The sequence below is a fragment of the Sus scrofa genome, chromosome 14 (assembly GCF_054392235.1).
Source record: "Sus scrofa isolate SSC_HxYL_T2T_F1_AM1 chromosome 14, Sscrofa_HxYL_maternal_Yorkshire_Landrace_v2.0, whole genome shotgun sequence".
Taxonomy (NCBI): Eukaryota; Metazoa; Chordata; class Mammalia; order Artiodactyla; family Suidae; genus Sus; species Sus scrofa.
In genome coordinates, this window is record NC_139396.1 from 30,251,917 (window position 1) to 30,271,498 (window position 19,582).

General features: G+C 42.4%; 1 long non-coding RNA gene across 3 annotated transcripts in view; it reads left to right on the forward strand.

Moving 5' to 3' along the window:
• Nucleotides 1–531: 531 nt before the first annotated feature.
• LOC100521685 (uncharacterized) overlaps nt 532–19,582 on the forward strand; it is a 65,910-nt gene continuing 46,859 nt past the window's right edge. For 2 of the 3 annotated variants that reach the window (XR_014828232.1, XR_014828233.1), the window contains exons 1-2: nt 532–653; nt 3,510–3,590. This is a non-coding gene — a long non-coding RNA (uncharacterized LOC100521685). Of the gene's footprint in view, nt 654–3,509; nt 3,591–16,657; nt 18,573–19,582 lie in introns of those variants that run through there. The other variant, XR_307329.4, reaches the window with a different exon arrangement.

Here is a 19,582-nt window from a genome sequence, read left to right on the forward strand (position 1 = left end):
GTGGCTGTGGCGTAGGCCAGTGGCTACAGCTCCCATTCCACCCCTAGCCTGGGAATCTCCATAGGCCATCATTCAGCATTTAAAAACAAACAAACAGAAAACAAAGAGGCTCAGAGGAGGTTGCAACAGTGAGACCTACGTGGAAGGTCCAGGACCCCGCCCTGCAGCACTCCGGCCTGAGACATGGGTCCACTGGCGCAGGCAGGGGCTAGGTACTGGAACAAGTGGCTCAGAGGACAGACCTGGGGAGAGGGCTGGGGTTGGCTGCTCTGAGACACGCTGAAGGGGCTGGGGCTGGAGGGTTGCAGAGCTGCAACCTGGCGTGTTCGCAGTAGCAGTCCAGGCTGCTGTAGAAGCAAAGCTCCACTGTTAAGTGGCTCAGGAAGGGAGGGGCGGGGCCGCCATTGCAGCCTCTTAGTCCACGACCCCAGCCCCACCCTCTCCGTATTGCCCCGCCTCCCCCGCCTCCCCCGCCTCCCCCGCCTCCCCCGCCTCCACGGGCTTCTTCACCTGCTTCCCCCGCCAACCGCCACCTCAGCACCTGGAGCAGAGGCCAGAGGGTTGCCCATGCGCAGAGATGGGGCTGAAACCACAGCCGAGCCCCAGGGCTCCACGGCTTAGAAGGCAGGTTTAAAACCTCTCCCTGCTGCCAGGTGAGCCTTGGATTCACACCTCCGCCACCCGCTTAGTAAATTCAGAACTTGTGGGACTTCTCAACAGACAGCGGGTGCTCCTGGGCTGGTTCAGGTCTGACCTTTAGCGGCTGTGGGTGTTGCGGGCGCGTGCAACGAGGGTGTGAGGTGTGAGGGGGTACTGGGGTGGGCCAGGGACTGAGCTACCTCTAGAGCTCCCACAGCAGGGCCAGGGACCTGACTGCAGTGGACCTGTGCTGGTGGCCTTGTAAAAACCACGGCTGAGGGACACCAGGGCTGATTGCCCACATTCCCATGGCATTCCCATGGTTGAGGCGAGCCGAGGCCAGGTCTGTGAGCCCACACAACAGGTGACAGGTGACACCACAGGGCGTGCTCCCTGGCGACCAGCTACCGTGGAGGACCACACAGTGGCTCCTCTCCTGGGGGGTGCTCCAATCCCATCTACCTCCTACCACAGCTCAGAAGTACAGCCCAGAAAGGGGTCTGTGGGCTTCTATTCCAACAACTAGGGAGCAGACCCTGCTCCTGACTGGGCTGTGAAACCACAGAGCAAAGAGGAAGCCCTCTTCCTGCTCAATATCCAGCACGGGGTCTGGTCTCCACAACCCCAGTCACCCCCCTTATCGGGGGGATAATGGCCAGCACACACTGGGCAAAGAGGTGATAGTCATCCATACTAAAAACTACCCCCGCACCCCATATATCAAACCCACAGGGATGCTCCCACATAGAAACTACCCTCCAAGACCGCAGTAGACAATTGTTCCTCCTAAACTCGTAGAGCAAAGGAAATATAAGTAAAGTGAAGAAGCAGAGGACCCACTCCCAATGCAGAGATCAAGGGACTTCCCCAAGAACAGACAGTGAAACAGACCTCTTCAGCCTGAGATACCCAGTTCAAAAAGATCATAAAAATACTGAAGGAGGAGTTCCCGTCGTGGCGCAGTGGTTAACGAATCCGACTAGGAACCATGAGGTTGCGGGTTCGGTCCCTGCCCTTGCTCAGTGGGTTAACGATCAGGCGTTGCCGTGAGCTGTGGTGTAGGTTGCAGACGCGGCTCGGATCCCGCGTTGCTGTGGCTCTGGCGTAGGCCGGTGGCTACAGCTCCGATTGGACCCCTAGCCTGGGAACCTCCATATGCCGCGGGAGCGGCCCAAGAAATAGCAACAACAACAACAGACCAAAAAAAAAAAAAAAAAAAAAAAAAAAAAAAACTGAAGGAATTAAGAACTGTTGATTAAAATGCAGATTACTGAAAAAAGGAACTTGAAACTATAAAAAGGAACTAGGAAAAATTAGAGAATTCATTTGCTGAGACGAAAGCTCAGCCAAAGGCAATAGATAGCTGAATGAATAATGCAGAAAAATGAATAAGTGATTTAGATAATAGAATAATGGAAATCACCCAATCAGAACAGCAGACAGAAAGCCAAAGGAAAAAAAAAAAAATCCAAAAAAGAAAATAATGTAAGCTTCCTATAGTTAACGTAAAACATGCCTATCTATGCATAACAAGGATCTCAGAAGGAAAAGAAAGAGAAAAGGGATCAAAAAATTATATTTGAAAATTTCCCAAATCTAGAGAAGTAAGCAAATATCCAGGTAAAGGAAGCACCAAGGGTCTCAAACGAGATAAACCCAAACAGACCTATACCAAGACATAATTGAAATGGCAAAACTTTATTCCCAGATATTAGGGGAGTTTTTTGATGCTATTGTAAATGGTATTTTTAAATTTCATTTTCAGTTTTTTTCTTGCTGCTATATAGAAATAGCAATGGATGTTTAGATGTTGGTGTGGCTACCCCAGCAATGGATGTTTAGATGTTGGTGTGGATACCCCAGCCTTGCTAAATTTACTTGTGAATTCAACTACTTTGTAGATTCTTTGAGATTTCCTAACAGGCAGTGGTGTCAGCTCTGCATTGAGATAGTTTCACATTTTCCTTTTCAACGACTGGCCTTTTCATTTCTCTTGGGAGACTTTTCCATTGGCCAGGTCTTCCAGTACAATGTTGAGCAGAAGTAGTGACAATGGATCTTATTTCTCTTTTCCAGGTCTTAGTGGGAAAGCATTCAATTTTTCACCATTAACTATAGGTTTTTTATAGATATGCTTTATCAGTTTGAGAAATCTTCCTTCTATTCCTTGTTTGGTAAGAATTTCAACTGTAGGCAGCTGCTGAATTTTATAGAATTTATATAATATTTGCAGAAAATTCTTTTTCTGCAAATATTAAGATGACCATATGTCTTCCCCTTTATTCTGATAGTACGGAAAGTTACATGGGTTGATTTACAAACATTAAACCAATTTATATTCCTGAGATGAAGCTCATCTGATCATTATGTATTAACTTTTTCTATATTATTGCTGGGCTTGATTTGCTAATAATGGTTGATAACTTTTTATCTAGATCTATGAATGATACTGGTCTATAATTTTCTTAAAATGTCTTTGTCACGTTTTAATACCAGGATTATGCTGGCCACATTAAATGTATTAAAAAAATATTCCCTCTTTCTCTGTCATCTGAAATGATTTGTGTAAGATTGGTAGTATTTCCTTATGAAATATTTATCAGTAAAGACGTTTCCTGTAAAGACAGTAAAGGCAGTACGTTTACATTTACAATATTTTGTAAATTTATTAATGTAATCATAGAGATTCTCTGTGATGTTTTTAATTATACTATTTTCTTTAATAGAGAATTATTCAGATTTTCTGCTTCTTCTTGAGGTTCACTTAAGGTTTGTATGAAAAGGAAGGGAGATTAAAACTTAGATCTGTTTTAGGACATACAAAACCATGATCTGGTTGATTCTCACTTCATAGCATATTCCTTCCAAAGGGCCAGCTTCCTATCCTGGACATCTGTGGAGCTCATGGAAGAGCCACCAGTTCCTTCAGCATCATCCTCTAAGCACTGGAAGTAAGTTTCATTACTCTCAGGCTTCAATGATGTGGTTTAACCCATGAAATGACATCTTAATGTCAATCATGACTCATAATCAGTGTAGACCTAATCACATTATAAATACCCTCACTTTCTAAGCCATACTCCAGGGGCTTCTACTTGTTTCCAATGAGATTATTGAGGACTTGGCATATCTGTTAAAGAGCCCTGGAGCCACTGTTCCTGTTTGCATTAGAGAAGTGCTCTCACACACCTCATGGGACTGCTGATTGTATCCCAGTCGTGGGCACTTTCTGGAACTGGTAGATCCCAGAGCCATTATCCTACATCACTGACTCAGATGCTATCTATATGAGATACATTATTTCTTATTATCTCCATCACTGGGTTTGAAATATTTGGAAAGCATCTAGCATATGTGCAATATCGCCTAAATAAATAAAAGCATCTCTCATAGCTCCTAGTTCTGGCCGGGTCAGCTGCAGTGAATGTTTGCTTTCATTCATTTCGCTTGCAGAGTTCTGCTTTCTTTATGAGGTAATTTTGAAATTTCTGTTTCTGTTGGGAATCATTTACTGAAAAGAATATTAGAAGGGAAAGGGATGAGCAAATTCATAGAGGTTTTTGACAATACAATTTTGAAAGAAAAAAGAAAAAAAGAAAACAGAAGAGGCCAAGCAGAACCTTGGAGCAGTATTCCAATTTGTGGAGAATGAAAATAGGCCTTACACATGTACATAAGGGGATGATGTGGTCAGGGAAGAACGTTCTGGTATGTTTAGGTGTGTTAGGATCAGAGTTAAGGCCATGAACCGTGTGTATCAGGCTTTGAGTACTGCTGGTCTGTGTGCAAGCATGGAGGATCTCCTCTTAGAAGATACAGGGGAGGAAAGAAGAGGTCGCTGTTGACTACATCCTGAAACTAAGTTTCTCTGCAGTTTGGAACAAGAGTAGAGGTGAGGCAATAGCTAGTAATCCTCACCACATCCAAGCAGCAGTCACCTATGGACCATGAGACTGGCTGTCATGGAATTGCTCTTCTGGGAGAGCCAATAATGAGCCCACTTATTTTGGCTCTTCTTGCTCTTTGGATTCTTGGCATCTGACTGAACTTTTAGCAAAAGGTCCTGACTGCACCCCAGAACCCATTTCCTATTTTCTGCTCTTTCAGTTAAGCTCTCCTGAGACTATCGGTTTCTCTCCAGGTCTCTTACCAACCCCCACTTTAGCTTGCATTTTTCTACATGATGGCTTCAGCCTCCTGACACTGTTCCACCCCAAGAATCAGCTTTTTTATATACCAGCCCACTTTGAATCAGCATCAGTAGAACTATCCATGTATGCCTGAGTCTTGGTCCAGCCCCAGAGAGAATCACTTAAAGTCATAAGAAGGCCCCATTCTTGGGTGGGGGTGGAAATGGAAAGCCTCTAGACTGAGATGGTAGCCAGAAAAGTCATAGGATACAGTCAAGAGCTGGGCAGATATCTTAAGGTTGCAGAGATCCTAGAAGTCTATAGCCAGCATCATCAAGAGCACAGACTTTTGATGGTCTAAATCAGGGATTAGCAAACTTTCTCCGTTTGGGCCAAATTGTAAATATTATAGAGTTTGTGGGCCATGTAGTCTCTGTGACAGCTCCTCACCTCTGCCATGGTAGAGTGAAAATAGCCATGGACAACGTATAAATGAGTGGCTCTGGCTGTGTCCCAATAAAACTTTATTTGTAAATATAGATGTTGGGTCAGATGTTGTGTAAACTCATTGCCAGGTGTGCTGTTTATTAGTTATATGACCTTGACCAAGATAATCTCTTGGTTAAACAGGATAATAATACCTACTGCTCTTAGTTATTTAAGGGATGAATGTACATATAAAACACTTTGTACAGTGCTTCAGCCCACAGAAAGCAATATATACATGGCAGCTGTCACTACTGTGGTAATTGTCATGTTATCATTATTGTTATCACTATCAGATCCGGAAGAGGCCACTTGTTCCAATTTCTCTAATTGCTTGAGGGTTTCTGTTACATTTTACTTCAGGCACTCTGTCTTCCACCCTGTCTGGACAGCCCCAGTCTCTTACCAGATAATGTCTTTGTCAAAATTAATCAGAAATATATTATCTTTGGACAGTACTCAATAGCCTGGCTAGGCCATGAGACATCACCAGGTGGCTATAAAGACTCTGACATTAACATCAAAATTTGGTATGTCTGCTCATTAGCGACATACTTGCCCATTTTCTATTTCTTTTTTTTGTTTTTTTGTTTTTTGTCTTTTTGCCTTTTCTAGGGCCGCTCCCCTGGCATATGGAGGTTCCCGGGTTAGGGGTCCAATCGGAGCTGTAGCCACCAGCCTACGCTAGAGCCACAGCAACACGAGATCTGAGCCACGTCTGCGATCTGCACCACAGCTCACAGCAACGCTGGATCCTTAACCCACTGAGCAAGGCCAGGGATCGAACCTGTATCCTCATGGTTCCTAGTCAGATTCATTAACTACTGCGCCACCAAGGGAACTCCAAGTTTTCTACTTCTGATCTGGAATCTTCAACCTATGCTAGTTGCCCACTCTTTTCTGCCAGAGTTGGCCTTTCTGCATGCAGTTCTTTGACTTTCTAGACTTATAATGCCATCATCTAAGCTTCCCTCCGCTTTGGGGGCTTGGGTCCTTAAATTAGGGTGCATACTTAGATCCTAGTTCCTGAGATGGCCTAGACCAGGACAAGCATTTACTAAGAGTCTGATCCACCAGCTTGAAAGTGGTGTCCATTCTACTTAGGTGAACTCACACACCCACCTAGTTGCAACTTCGTTCTCAACCTCACCGCTGTTCAGCCCACTTTCACCTAAGTTTGACCTGTTTCTTTACTTAGACGCCAATTTCTCCTTGGAGACTGAAGGTCTGCTGCTTTGAATTTGGGATTGTCTGAGGCCCTCACAGGCCAGAGGCCTGGATTATGCACCCCGTATGCTAGTCACTAACTCAAGTCTTGTCAGGAAGAGACCAATCTTGCGATTCCATTCAGTGGGAGTAGAGATGAGCGTGGGGATGACTTTCATGGGACATTTCTTGTTCCCTGAGTAGTGCAGACCTCTTAACACTTCATTTTGCTGGCTGGGGGTTTTGCAATGTGATGAGTTTGATGTGCTCATCTGGGTATATATAGTGATGGCAGGAGACGGAAGGTTTTCATAACTGTCCGTACAACATGCTTTCATTTGAGATAATCTTTGTTTTAGTCATCTTCATACCATCCAGATTTGTCAAGCAGAGCACTGAGCACTCAGTAGATATTTGGGCCATATGTATTCCAAGAAGGAGCTTTCTAATGAGCCTAACAAGCTCATTTCCATGACACTGCATAAGATCATTTCCATGACATTGCATAAGATCACTTATTACCTGTATTGGGTGAAGCACCACAAATCTGAAGGAAATTTGATCCCTGCTTTCAGGGAAGTCATGGCCTAGCAGGGAGGGAGATATATACATGCTTATACTAGTTTGCTTGGGCTGCCATAACAAGTACCACACACTAGGGGGCTTAAACAATAGGAATTGATTATTTTGCAGTTCTGGAAGCTAGAAATCCAAGATTAGGGTGTTGGTAGGTCTGGTTTCCTCTGAGGAAACTTCCTACCTCCTTGGCCTCTTGCTGTTTCTTCACATGGCTGTCCCTCTTGGCACACGTGCCCCCACTGTCTCTCTGTGTGTCTAACTTCCTCTTCTTATAAGAGATTGAATGAGATTGAACTAGATTGAGCATTTCTGAACTAGAACCAGGTTGAACTAGATTGAACTAGAACTCACTCTAACCAACTCATTTTAACTTAATCATCTTTTTTAAAGGCCATATCTCCAAATGCAGTCACATTCTGAGGTACTGGAGTTGGAAGCTTCAGCTTATGAATTTTAGAGGGATTCAATTCAGCCCATTAACAATGCTTGTATGGTATATGACTAGTTAAATAATAAAGTGAGATGTTTTTACAGAGTGTGCATTTTACTAAATGAAGGTCGTGAGTTTTAAAATATAATAGTCTTGGTAGTGCTCAAAGCTCTTCAAGAAATAGTAAGAGCCATTGTGTTACTACTTTCTCAGTTAATCCCTAAAAACCACTTTGTAGTAAACTAAATAGAACCCGATTGGAGGTGCCACTTGTTCTGGTTTCTGAAATATCATTAATTAAAGAGAAAAACGATCTGATGTTTAATGTGTCACTTGTAGGAAGAAAGCCAGAGTTTAATTTACCTTTCCTTGGAGATTTATGTTGTTTCTTTGATGTGTGAATGCAAAAATCATTTGGTTGGGGTTTACTCTGTTGTTAACATTCAGAATCTAAAGTTCTGTTCACCACAAAGTGATCAAAGGTGTGTTTTGATCCCAACAGTTTATTTATGGGAGTCTATTCCAAGAATTGTTTGGAGGTGGAAGGAAATAAAATATTGGGTGTTCCTCACCACTTAAATTAAAGTGCAGAGAAGTGAGCACAGTATGAAACAGAACCAATGGACAAAATCAATCCATCAGTCAATCTTTGATTTATTTACCCAGCAATTTACTCAGACAAGCATTTATTAAATGAAGGAATAGTAAATCATTGTGCTTTATTGAGCATCTATTATTTGCCAAGACAATCCTGAACTCCATAGAAAAGCCCAAAGCTAGACAAAAGGATTCCTCCAACAAGAAATTTACAATTAGGGCAAGAGATAAAGCTACCCAATGTGAGATAGAGAACAATTAAATGATTAACTGTGTGGTAATAATGATAGATTGGGTGGGGAAAATCAGTAAAGATTTTGTAGAAGAAACCGTATGCAAACGATATCTTAGATGACTTTAATTTGACGAGATAGATGACAATAAGAAGGACTTCCTAGGTGAGGACAATGATATTATACAATGTGGAAGTAGGACCAAGCATGGAGAGTTGGTGAGGCAGCCAGACCACGTAAGTCAGAGGATGTGAGCCGAGGAAGAGTGGGTAATACCATTGGAGATGTTGGCAGATGGTCTTAAACATCACACTGAGACGCGTTGGCATGAAGCAGTGAAGCAATGATAACTACAATTCTCCTGAAGTGTGCCCTTCCAGCAAAGTGACGCGATAAAGCATGTCCAGGTAAGAGAGAAAGAGGCAAGAATCTGATAGGGCAGCATAAGGATGTTACAGCAGCCTGGGCAGATGGTAAGGAGGCCTGAGGAACAGGGTGGGAATGGAGGGGAAGGTTATGAGATACTGTGAAGAAAAAGTAGGATTATGTCACAGAAAGTTTAGATCATCAAATCTGAGGAACTTGCAAAGTGCTGAGACCACGGCCAGGGTGAAGATGAAGAGATTTGATCTGTTTGGCAGAAGAAGGCAATGATTATAATCTGATGAGATTGGGGTGCAAGTGAATAATCCAAGTGGGATAACCTATAGACTCTTGGAGATAAAGAACTGGGGTTTGGGTAAGAAAACTGAGTTGGCAATAGAAGCATTCACGTAGACCCTTCTGCGGGTAGGTATTCTGTGTGTTACCCTTTGATGGAATAGCATATAGATATACATTTGAAACACGATTTATGTGTTTAGGATTAATAGAGTAGCAATGTCAGTTAAAGTTATGAGAATGTAATGAGCTTCCTCGGCTAAAGAAAGTTGAGCAAAGAATCAGCTCAGGATACTGAGAGACACTCAGAAGAGTAGCAGGAAAAACCAGAAGAGTGAAATGTAAAGATAGCCAAAGGAGGACACAGTTCCCCAGAGACAGGGAGTGGCCAGAAGTGTGGGAGGGATGTGGGCACGGAGAACCATCTATACTGGCAAGTTCAACAGAGAGTCCAGGATAATGAAGAACAAGAACAGACCATTTGTTTTACAAAGCTCCATGGGTGTCCTCCAAAAGAGTAGCTTTAACTGAGTAACAGGAGTGAATCCCAGGAGCCAAGGATTAAAAGTTAAGCATGAGGAGTTCCCGTCGTGGCGCAATGGTTAACAAATCCGACTAGGAACCATGAGGTTGCGGGTTTGGTCCCTGCCCTTGCTCAGTGGGTTAATGATCTGGCGTTGCCGTGAGCAGACGCGGCTGGGATCCCGCGTTGCTGTGGCTCTGGCGTAGGCTGGCGGCTACAGCTCCGATTCAGCCCCTAGCCCGGGAACCTCCATATGCTGCAGGAGCGGCCCAAGAAATGGCAAAAAGACAAAAAAAAAAAAAAAAAAAAAAAAAAAAGTTAAGCATGAAACAGGTAGAGAGAAATGCACATCTTCTCACAGACAACTGGACACTCAAGTAGATGGAGAATGGGAGCTCAGAAGTCCAGACTGTCTTACTGGGGGCTTTTCAGGGAGTGGAACACACCTCTGTGAGGAGATAGGCAGATGTGTAAAAGTCTAAGTTGATGGTACCAAGAGCCACAGCCAGAAGGACTCATTCTCTGGGGGGATGACAAGTGAAACCAATAGCCTGAACCATGAAAACTTAACTGCTTAGCTGTTTAGAAAGCAATTTGAGGACTCCAAAGCAATAGGTATCATTGTCTCTATGCAGCAGGCTCAATAGAAGGACAAGCAGTCCAAACAGTTAGCAAATCACATGAGTCCGTGCTCATCCAGTGCAAATGATAGTTTATGTGTTGCCGCTACATTGATTAAAACACTCAGTGATGTCCCTGAGTGCTTTACAAGCTGACACTTGAAATCAACCCATGCAGTTTCACCAAAATTATTAAATTAAGGTTAACAGATTGGCTTCATTTCATGTGGCAGCCCTGATAAGTTGGTTGTGCCTGTTACCTATGCAGTGTTAAGAAAAGATTCAGAGGCTTGTCAGGAAAAAGTACTTTTGATTAGCAACTTTGGACCTGGGTCTTATAGAAGATGTAGTGACATTGATGCTTCCCATCTTCTACCTTCCTACAAAACGATTCTCTCTTACAATGAAAGATTCGTGAAGACCTCAACATGCTAAAATTTGCAGTTTATCCTTTCCACACATTAATTTTTTTTTTTTTTTAGGGCCATACCTGCAGCGTATGTAAGTTCCCCGGCAAGGGGTGGAATCAGAGCTGCTGCTGCCAGCCTATGCCACAGCCACAGCAACGCCAGATCCGTGCCTGTCTAGGACCTACGTCACAGCTTGCGGCAATGCCTGATCCTTAACGCATTGAATTAGGCCAGGGATTGAACTCATATCCTCATGAATATTAGTCAGGTTCTTAATGTGCTAAGCCACAACGGGAACTCCCCACACATTAATTTTAGTTGAAGCAAAAGTCTGTGTTACAAATGCATGTTGGGAATAGCCAATGAATAAGAAAGAGTCTAGCAGTGAAACTGGAAATGCCTAGGGAGTAGCGTGAGGATGAAGCAAGGGAGAAAGAGGGTTGAACAGATAAAGGAAAGGGGCAGAAAGAGAAAGGGAACTAAAGAAAGATGGGTCTGTGTCCTCTTCCCACTTTGTTCCTCCTCAAGTCTTCTCTTATTTTCTCCTTTCCTGTTTTCAATCTGCATTTGGCAGCTGGGGTCTCCACAAGGCTTGTACCTGACCATCTTCCATCCACCTGGTAGAACTCCCCAAGTCTCAGAGGGCCTCAAAGTCACAGGACAATTGCCTTCAGAAGAATTCCTTCAGTCAAGGACTGAAATCTGCTGGAATCTAAAATGTCTAAAGCTTGTATCTTTCACAGATAACACAGAAACCAGCAACTTAACCATACATATGGTCTCTTGTGCTGACCTGGGCTTTTTATTCAAAGCCGGTCCAGAATCTCCATTTAAATTCCGGTGTTGGTCCTTGAAAATGTCTGTGCTCACACATCTAACTAGAGACACTATGAAATATTTACTTAACCTTCCAATGAGGACTTTGCAGCAAATGCACTAGTTTTGACCATGCTAAGATCTTAAAGCAGTCATCAGTGGTCTTTTGGGTTTAATTCGGTATCACAAAGGCAATTCAGGACAGGAATGGGAAAAAAATTCAAAACCACTGCTTGTGTCAGTATCTTAATGTAAATTATTTATATTCTCTCATCCTGGAGATGGTGAGAAGAATAGAATGAATCAGCAACTTTCTTTGTAGAGCTGCGTGAAGAATAAAAAGCATCAGCACGAACAAAGTGAGACAGAAAGGTATATATGCTTTACTGTAGAACTTAATTTAAAACCACAAATTGGCCTACCCTTCTGAGATTTCCTCTTAAAATGACCAGACCACAGTCCAGGAATAGGCTTCCTAATTAGCTGGCAGCTTAACTCTTCTGTTATAGTGCAAGGAATAAAATAATGCCCTGAATGGCCTCAGAACAAGGCACTCCCATGTAGGCTCCTTCTCAAAGGGTCTCCTTCATTCACTTGGTGTACAATTGCTCACATCCATAGGATCTGGTCCCCTCATCTGTATGTCATTCACCAAATGAGTTGTCAGGTGAAATGAACACAATAAGACTAAAAATATCCAGGGGGTTTCAGGAGAAATGAAATATCTATTAGAGATAACTGGGGTCTGGCTTATTCGTACCTGAGAACCTTACTCTGGGGCTATAAGAAAAAAAGTTTTCTAAGATCCTGGTGCTGGATTCATGTAGGGTCTTTTCAGGCATGACCAGGGTGCCCTGAGGACTATCCCCAGCTAAAGGCAGGGCAAGGCAAAGGGTCCACCTCAGCCTAAGAGGAGTCCAGGGACATGAGCCCCTTCTAGGAACAGGAGAGGAAGGGATGTTAGCCTCCAGAGAGAGGCTCTTTTCATGCTACTTGGAGCATCATCTTTGAGGAGTCTGATCTTTATCCCCTATAGAAGTGACTATGAGCAGAAAGCCATCTTCTGGCTGGAGCAGAGCATCTGATAATGTAGGGAAGAGCCTTGAGAGCAACAGTGGACGTGGCAAGTGAAGACGAAGACGTTCATTCTTCTCTCTGATGACTTTTACTCACGAGTTCTTTCCCTGACTCATTCAGCAAACCTCCTGCACAGGCCTCCTATTAGGTAGGAGGATGTGAAGAAGCTCAGAGAGACATGGTCCTGGCCCTCCGGGAGCCTCTGGCCCAATGAGCCAGACACTTAGAGAGGGGATTCTTAGAATGCGTCTTGATTTTAATGTGATTTATTGCTTTCTTTTGAGTTCTCACAATACTTTCACGATCAAAAATTTGAATATGAAACAGCACAATACAAGGCTAAAAGTCACTTCCGTCTAGAGACAACACCTTTTATTCCTATGTATGTCTGTGCGTGTATCACATGATACCTGCTGACTTGTCTTTTTTTTTTTAAATTAAAGTATAGCTGACTTACAATGTTGTATTAGTTTCTGCTGCACAACAAAGCAATTTAGTTGTGCAGCAGAAACAACTGCTGAATATAATTCCCTGTGCTATAGAGTAAGACTTGTTCTACACATAATCGTTTGTATCTGCTAATCCCAAACTCCCAATGCATCCTTCCCTAGCCCCCTGGCAGCCACGAATCCATCCTCTATGTCTGTGAGTCTGTTTCTGTTTCACAGCTAAGTTCCCTTGCGTTGTATTTTAGATTCCACACGTAGATGAGATCATATGGTATTTGTCTTCTTCTGACTTACTTCACTTAATATGATGACCTCTAGGTCCATCTATGTTTAAGTCTTCAAGTTAGAGACTGAGCGATGCCTACTTTCATTCTCGGTGAAGAAGATGTGGAAACTGTGATATTAGGGACAATCTGCTGTATAATTGTAGGTCAATCATTTAACCAGTCTGACCTGTCCCTTCCTCTCTATAATTTAAGATGGCAGACTCTCCCTCTGAGGTACCTGCCAATTCTCTGAGTTTTAAATCCCTAGAGTAAGGTTGGTCTGTTTAAATGTCACATTGTCCCAGTAAAATGAGACTTGTAATTCAATATCATATGTGACATCCTTAAAACACATAGACATTATACATAAAAAGATGACTGAGCCTTTGCTTTATTTATATTTCTCTTAGACTTAAGAATCCTCCATAAATAGCATCCTGGGGAAAGCGCCATTTAATACAGAGATGGACTACTTTTATACACAGAGGCGTTAACCTCTAAGGCAGGGCTCCTCTGAATTGTATTCAGAACAAAAGCCACTATCTGGAGCAGTCTCTCCCAGCTGCTCCCTGACAACCTCCACCCTGCGGCAGTTTTGCTGCATCCATTAGCATTCAACTACAGATCTCCTGCAGACCCGGTCCTACATGCAGCTGAGGCCAGGGTGAAATTTCAATCTGTTAAGACGAATTGACTTTGGCTTGAAGTAAGTGATAGATCACAGGAGCTATTAGCTAATAGCCTCTATCAACCAAAGTCTTGTCCTTAGCAGATAATAAGTAGTGAAAAAAAGGGTGAATGTTCATGGACATATTTCTGTTTGTCTTTTGCTTCAAATCTTATGGATATGAGGATGGAAAAAATGATACAAGTTCCTAAAACCTGGGAGTGTAGTCTAGGTCTTCATCTGGCTTTTTGCTTTAGGTTCCTACCAGCTCAAGCTTTATGATCAATAAACTCCCTTTTATTTTCAGGCCCTACCAGAAATGATAAAAAGGGCCTTTGATGTTAATAAGCCTGGGTCCAAACAGAATGAAATCAAGTGAATTTAGGTAATTTGATTAGTATAGAAGAATCAGCCTAAAAAAATGCTGTGCACAGTCTCCTGAATTCTTGGGAAACCGAAGGTTCAGATATGGCTGCCTAAGGTTTATTCTTCTGCTCCAGTGATGCTGCAGAAAAGCGCTTAAAATGTTCATCACTGAGAAATGCACTCAGCTGAATCCGGAAACCTCAGCAAGGAACACTAATCTCCAGCAAATATGCCATCCTTGACAATTAATTCCACCAAAGAAATTTTTTTCATAGAATTAATGGGATTTACCATCTTTTACAAACATCATTTTTAAGGAGGATGGCCCTCTTTTAAAATAAGCAGCTGTACATCTAATTTGCTATGCTGGCATTGATTTAATCATCTCACTAACAATTTTTTAAGATACCCAGATGCGTCTTCGAGCCTTTTGAATATGTATGATTTAAAAATGAATTATGTTAATCTAGGCCAACTGGCCACCTCCTTACATCTGATGAACAGTTCTGTGGAGCTAACAGGAGACTAGTTATTAAATTATTTCTCAGTAAAAGAGAAAAGGAAGGAGGCAGAACCTGATGGATGTGTGGGGCTATCTAGAGATGACAGGCTGTAGCCTGAAAGCATTTAGAGGCCATGAAGTTAGAGAACCTTCTGGAAAAAACCCCGTCAAGACATTTTGCTCTGAATGTGGTAAACTGCAGTCCCCCCCGAAGGGGATGAACCAATATCTGTCTTGCTCTGACCAGTTAAATTTTAAACACAGGTCACCATCTGTGCCCAATGCCTCTGATCCATGAGTTTCTTTGCTGCAGAGCTAATATTTTTCTTTCATATTTCTGACCATCTTAAGTGAAGGTAATTAAACATCTGAAGTGATGGGGGTGCCATTCTCAGGCCATCAGTAGCTCCAGGCAGAATTAGGCTAATGGCCATGAACAAATCAATTAACTCCATCTTTCTGAAGTACAGCATTCCCAGTTCGTTACTTATAGAGTACTCCTCCTGGAAACTTTGTCTGCAGGCAGAATTGAGTGCCCTCTCGGGCTGAGTCCCTTGGCTTTTTCAATGGCCCTGAGGACATTCTGTGAAGAAGACACTCAGGGACTTCCATGATGTCTAATGACTTGCAGCAGGGGACTCACATCCATCTTGCTGCTGGTGGGTGGTGTCTCAAATGCCTGCTTCTGGATGGCAGGTGAAAGTTAGATGAATGCTCAAACCCATGAACAGTCTGTTCTTGACAGGATACAGGGAGGCAGTGGCAGAAATTCCTAGGATTTTTCAGATAATGAGGTAACTCTGCCTTGCCTATAGCCTCGAATACAAAGGGGTTAGGGAGAGTGTCGCAGCAATATAGTCCTTTTTTAGAGTAGAGAAATTTTTTTCTTAGTTTTATTGAATATAGTTAATTTACAAGGCTGTGATAATTTCTGCTGTACAACAAAGTGACCCAGTCATACATATACACATATTAGTTCTCTCTTAAGCTAAGAGAAGGTGATAGGGCAGGACATGGGCTGGGACAGAAGTGAGGAGCCAACAGTTTCGAATCCCCTAGGCTTTAGATCACTCATGAGTCAAGGACTAGAAACAGGGCCAAGGACTAGAACCAGTATTTTTTAGTAGGCTTTATTTTTTAGAGCAGTTGTGGGTTCATAGCAAAACTGAGAAGATACAGAGATTTCTCAAAAACCGCCTACCCCCCGCCACATGTATAGATAGCATCACTCATGAGAGTGGTATATTTGTTCCAATTATGAACCTATATTAACACATCATGATCACCCATAGTTTACATTAGGCTTCATTCTTGGTGTTTACATTTGATGGATTTGGACAAATATATAATGACATGTATTGATCATCGATTGCAGTATCATATAGAATATTCCTGTTGCCCCACCCCCACCCCCTACCAAATCCTCTGTGCTCTTCCTGTTCATCTCACTTTCCCCAACCCCTGGCAACCATTAATCTTTTCACTGTTTGCATAGTTTTGTCTTTTTCAAAATGCCATATAGTTAGAAATCAGTTAGAATCACACAGTATGTAGCCTTTTCAGATTGGCTTCTTTCACATAGTAATATGCATTAATTTTCTCCCATAGCCTTTCATGACTTGATAGCACATTTCTTTTAGCACTGAATAATATTCCATTCTCTGGATGTACTACTGCTTCTTCATCTCTTCACCTACTGAAGGATATCTTGGTTGCCTCCGAGTTTTGGCAATATGAATAAGGCTGCTATAAACATCCTCATGCGGGGTTTTGTGTGGCGATAGGTTTTCAACTCCTGTGAGAATTCACATTTTCTAACTCCCAATGGAGTTAGTTCTCTTTTCATAATGCTTAGAATTTATTTCCTCTTTTATCACGTCCCTACGGAATCCTATGACTTACAATTTCTCTCCCTTCTGGATGTACAACATCTTTGAATCAATAGATGTCAAGGGTTAAGAGAAAAATTTGGTCATTCACTCTAATGCCTTTATTTTACAGAAATGAAACCAGCCCAGAGAGGTTTCCCCAGGGAACCTTGCAGAAGCTGGCCCTGGACTCCTGGACTGACGCTGCTCCCCAATAGGGCTGCCACCACCCTTCATCAAAGGAGTTGCAGAGTCTTCTTCCTAGGGGTTTACATTTTATTTTTTGTTCGTTTTGTTTTTTATTTTTTAACTGAAGTATAGTTGATTTACAGTGTGTTAGTTTCAAGTATATAGCAAAGTGATTCAGTTATATACATATTTTTCCCAGATTCTTTTCCCTTATATGTTATTATAAAATCTTAAGTATAGTTCCCTTTTCCCTTATATGTTATTATAAAATCTTAAGTATAGTTCCCTGTGGTTGTCTATTTTATATATATAGTAGTGTGTATATGTTAATGCCAAACTCCTAATTTATCCCTCTCTGCTTCTTTCTACTTTGTTAACCATAAGTTAATTTTCTATGTCTGTTGGTCTATTTCTTTTTTTGTTTTTTTTTTTTTTTTTTGGCTATGCCCATGGCATGTGGAAGTTCCTAGGCCAGTAATCAAACCAGTGCCACAGCAGCAACCCAACCCATTGCAGTGACAATGCTGTACCCTTACCCCACTGCGCCACCAGGGAACTCCTGTGGGTCTATTTTTGTTTTGTACATGTGTTCATTTGAATCATTTTTTTTAAGATTCCACATATAAGTGATATCATATGGCATTTGTCTTTCTCTAACTTCACTTAATATAATCATCTCTAGGTCCATCCATGTTGCTGCAAATGGCATTATTGTATTCTTTTGTGGCTAATGTTCCATTGTATATGATGGAATACTGATTCTTCTTTATTTTCCTAGGAGGGTTTAAATAAATTAAAGTTATCTGTAAGAGATGATGTAAATGTGATCTTGTAGGAAACTAAGAGGAAGCACCGGGTCTAGAAGATCTCACCTTCTAGAGGCAATTTTTGTTCTTACCTTCTTCTTAAATGCTGTTGTCACATATCATTTTATTCTTTTGGAGGTAGTCAGAGCAAAGACTTCTGTCCTACTTTCTGAATAAGAAAAGGACACAGCAGATCCAGGGCCAGAGTCTTCTACCTCTCGTACAATGAGGGGGACAGCACTTGCTCCTTCCTAAAGGATGGAAGGGAGAACCTGCCTCCTGTGCATGTGTAAGCTAAGGTGTGCTCTCTGTACTTCCACTGAACAGGACACTTTCCACGGAGGAATCACAGCTCTGCGAGTCCCTTACCTTCCCCCACCTGGAATCATAGTTCTGCGAGTCCCTTACCTTCCCCCACCTGCTGGCTAACTGGATAAACATGTTGAGTATGTTGGTACCCAGGAACCTCGCCCATGATATTGAAATTATTTGTTTATAGGTCTTCTCTTAATCAGACTTATAAGGGTCCTTAAGGACAAAGCCACAAAACAGCCTTTCCGTAAATAAATGCTGAGTGACATTTATGTATAATTTAGAAGCTACGTTTTGGTTTTTTTTTTTTTTTTTTTGCTTTTTTTTGAAGAGTGCTAAGGACTAAAGAATTGGAATAAAAATGTGATTCTGGAGTTCCCGTCATGGCGCAGTGGTTAACGAATCCGACTAGGAACCATGAGGTTGTGGGTTTGATCCCTGGCCTTGCTCAGTGGGTTAAGGATCCCATGTTGCCGTGAGCTGTGGTGTTGGTTGCAGAGAGGGCTCAGATCCCATGTTGCTGTGGCTCTGGCGTAGGCCGGTGGCTACAGCTCCGATTCGACCCCTAGCCTGGGAACCTCCAAATGCCGCAGGAGCGGCCCAAGAAATGGCAAAAAAAAGACAAAAGAAAAATGTGATTCTTTTATAACTTTGCATCTGCAGCTTTGGCTCTTTAGCATGGGTTATTACAGCTATCTCATCTGAAATGTCTAACCTTTTTAAATAAATGGTTTGACTGTACTGCCTCCTGAGGCTGTTCATCAGAGGAAGCAGTTTTATAGATCAGATGATAAACAGGGGGGACGTCACTTTTAAAAGCACCGTCGTTTCCTTGAAGAAAAGATTTAGTGTGGATACTTAAGAAAAAGTATATTATTATGCTGAGTGTTTCAGCTGCCAGGTTGTGGAAAGAAAAAAGTACTGGAGATGGGAATGTTACTGAAATGCTACTCCCAGTCAGCTCCAATAGTAGAATCTTCATTAGGGTGAATGGGAAATGATAGAAGTGGAGAGGCTATCACGTATGAGAGGGTAATAAAGCAAGAGAAGTGATAAGAGAACAAGCAGGGAAAGATGATAGAGTTATAATTTCTTGAATGAGTCAGCTGTTTGCTTGAACATTCTCACTGATGCCGCTGCAGTATAATCCTGTGTCTCCAGTATCCCTGATCTTCGGTTCAGCTGCATTCAGTACAGATGCACTGGTAGGGGGTGTGTGTGTGTGTGTGTGTGTGTGCACGTGTGTGTGTGTGTGTGTGTGTACACACACGTGTATTCATATGCACGTGTGTTCAGAGGTATCAGGAGAATCCTAATAGCAAATCAATGACCTTTATGGCTTAAAAGTTCAGTCCTCAGAAATGACTCATTTCTTCCAAAAGAAGCTTCTCTTCGTGATGGATAGGTAGTCAATGCCTGTCAGCTAATGCATTCAATCCCCCCACAGTCTGAGAAGATAAAAAGTCTCTCTCAGAGGAAGGACACAACAATAGCTCTTTCATGATTATATGCAGAGAGAAGACAGAAATAGGACTCTGGCTCTGTGAGAGATGGTTAAGCGAAGACAATTGCAGAGCACTGAATTTGTCAGAAGACTCTCAGTCTACACTCTGCTGTTAGATGCCTGTGTGACCTCAGACTATATGATCTTTAGCAGCCCTCCTAGGTACATTAGCTTGGAGCTGCAATGCATTACCTCACATACATTTCCATGTGCAATTCTCTAACAGGATTTCTTCTATACAGTCAGC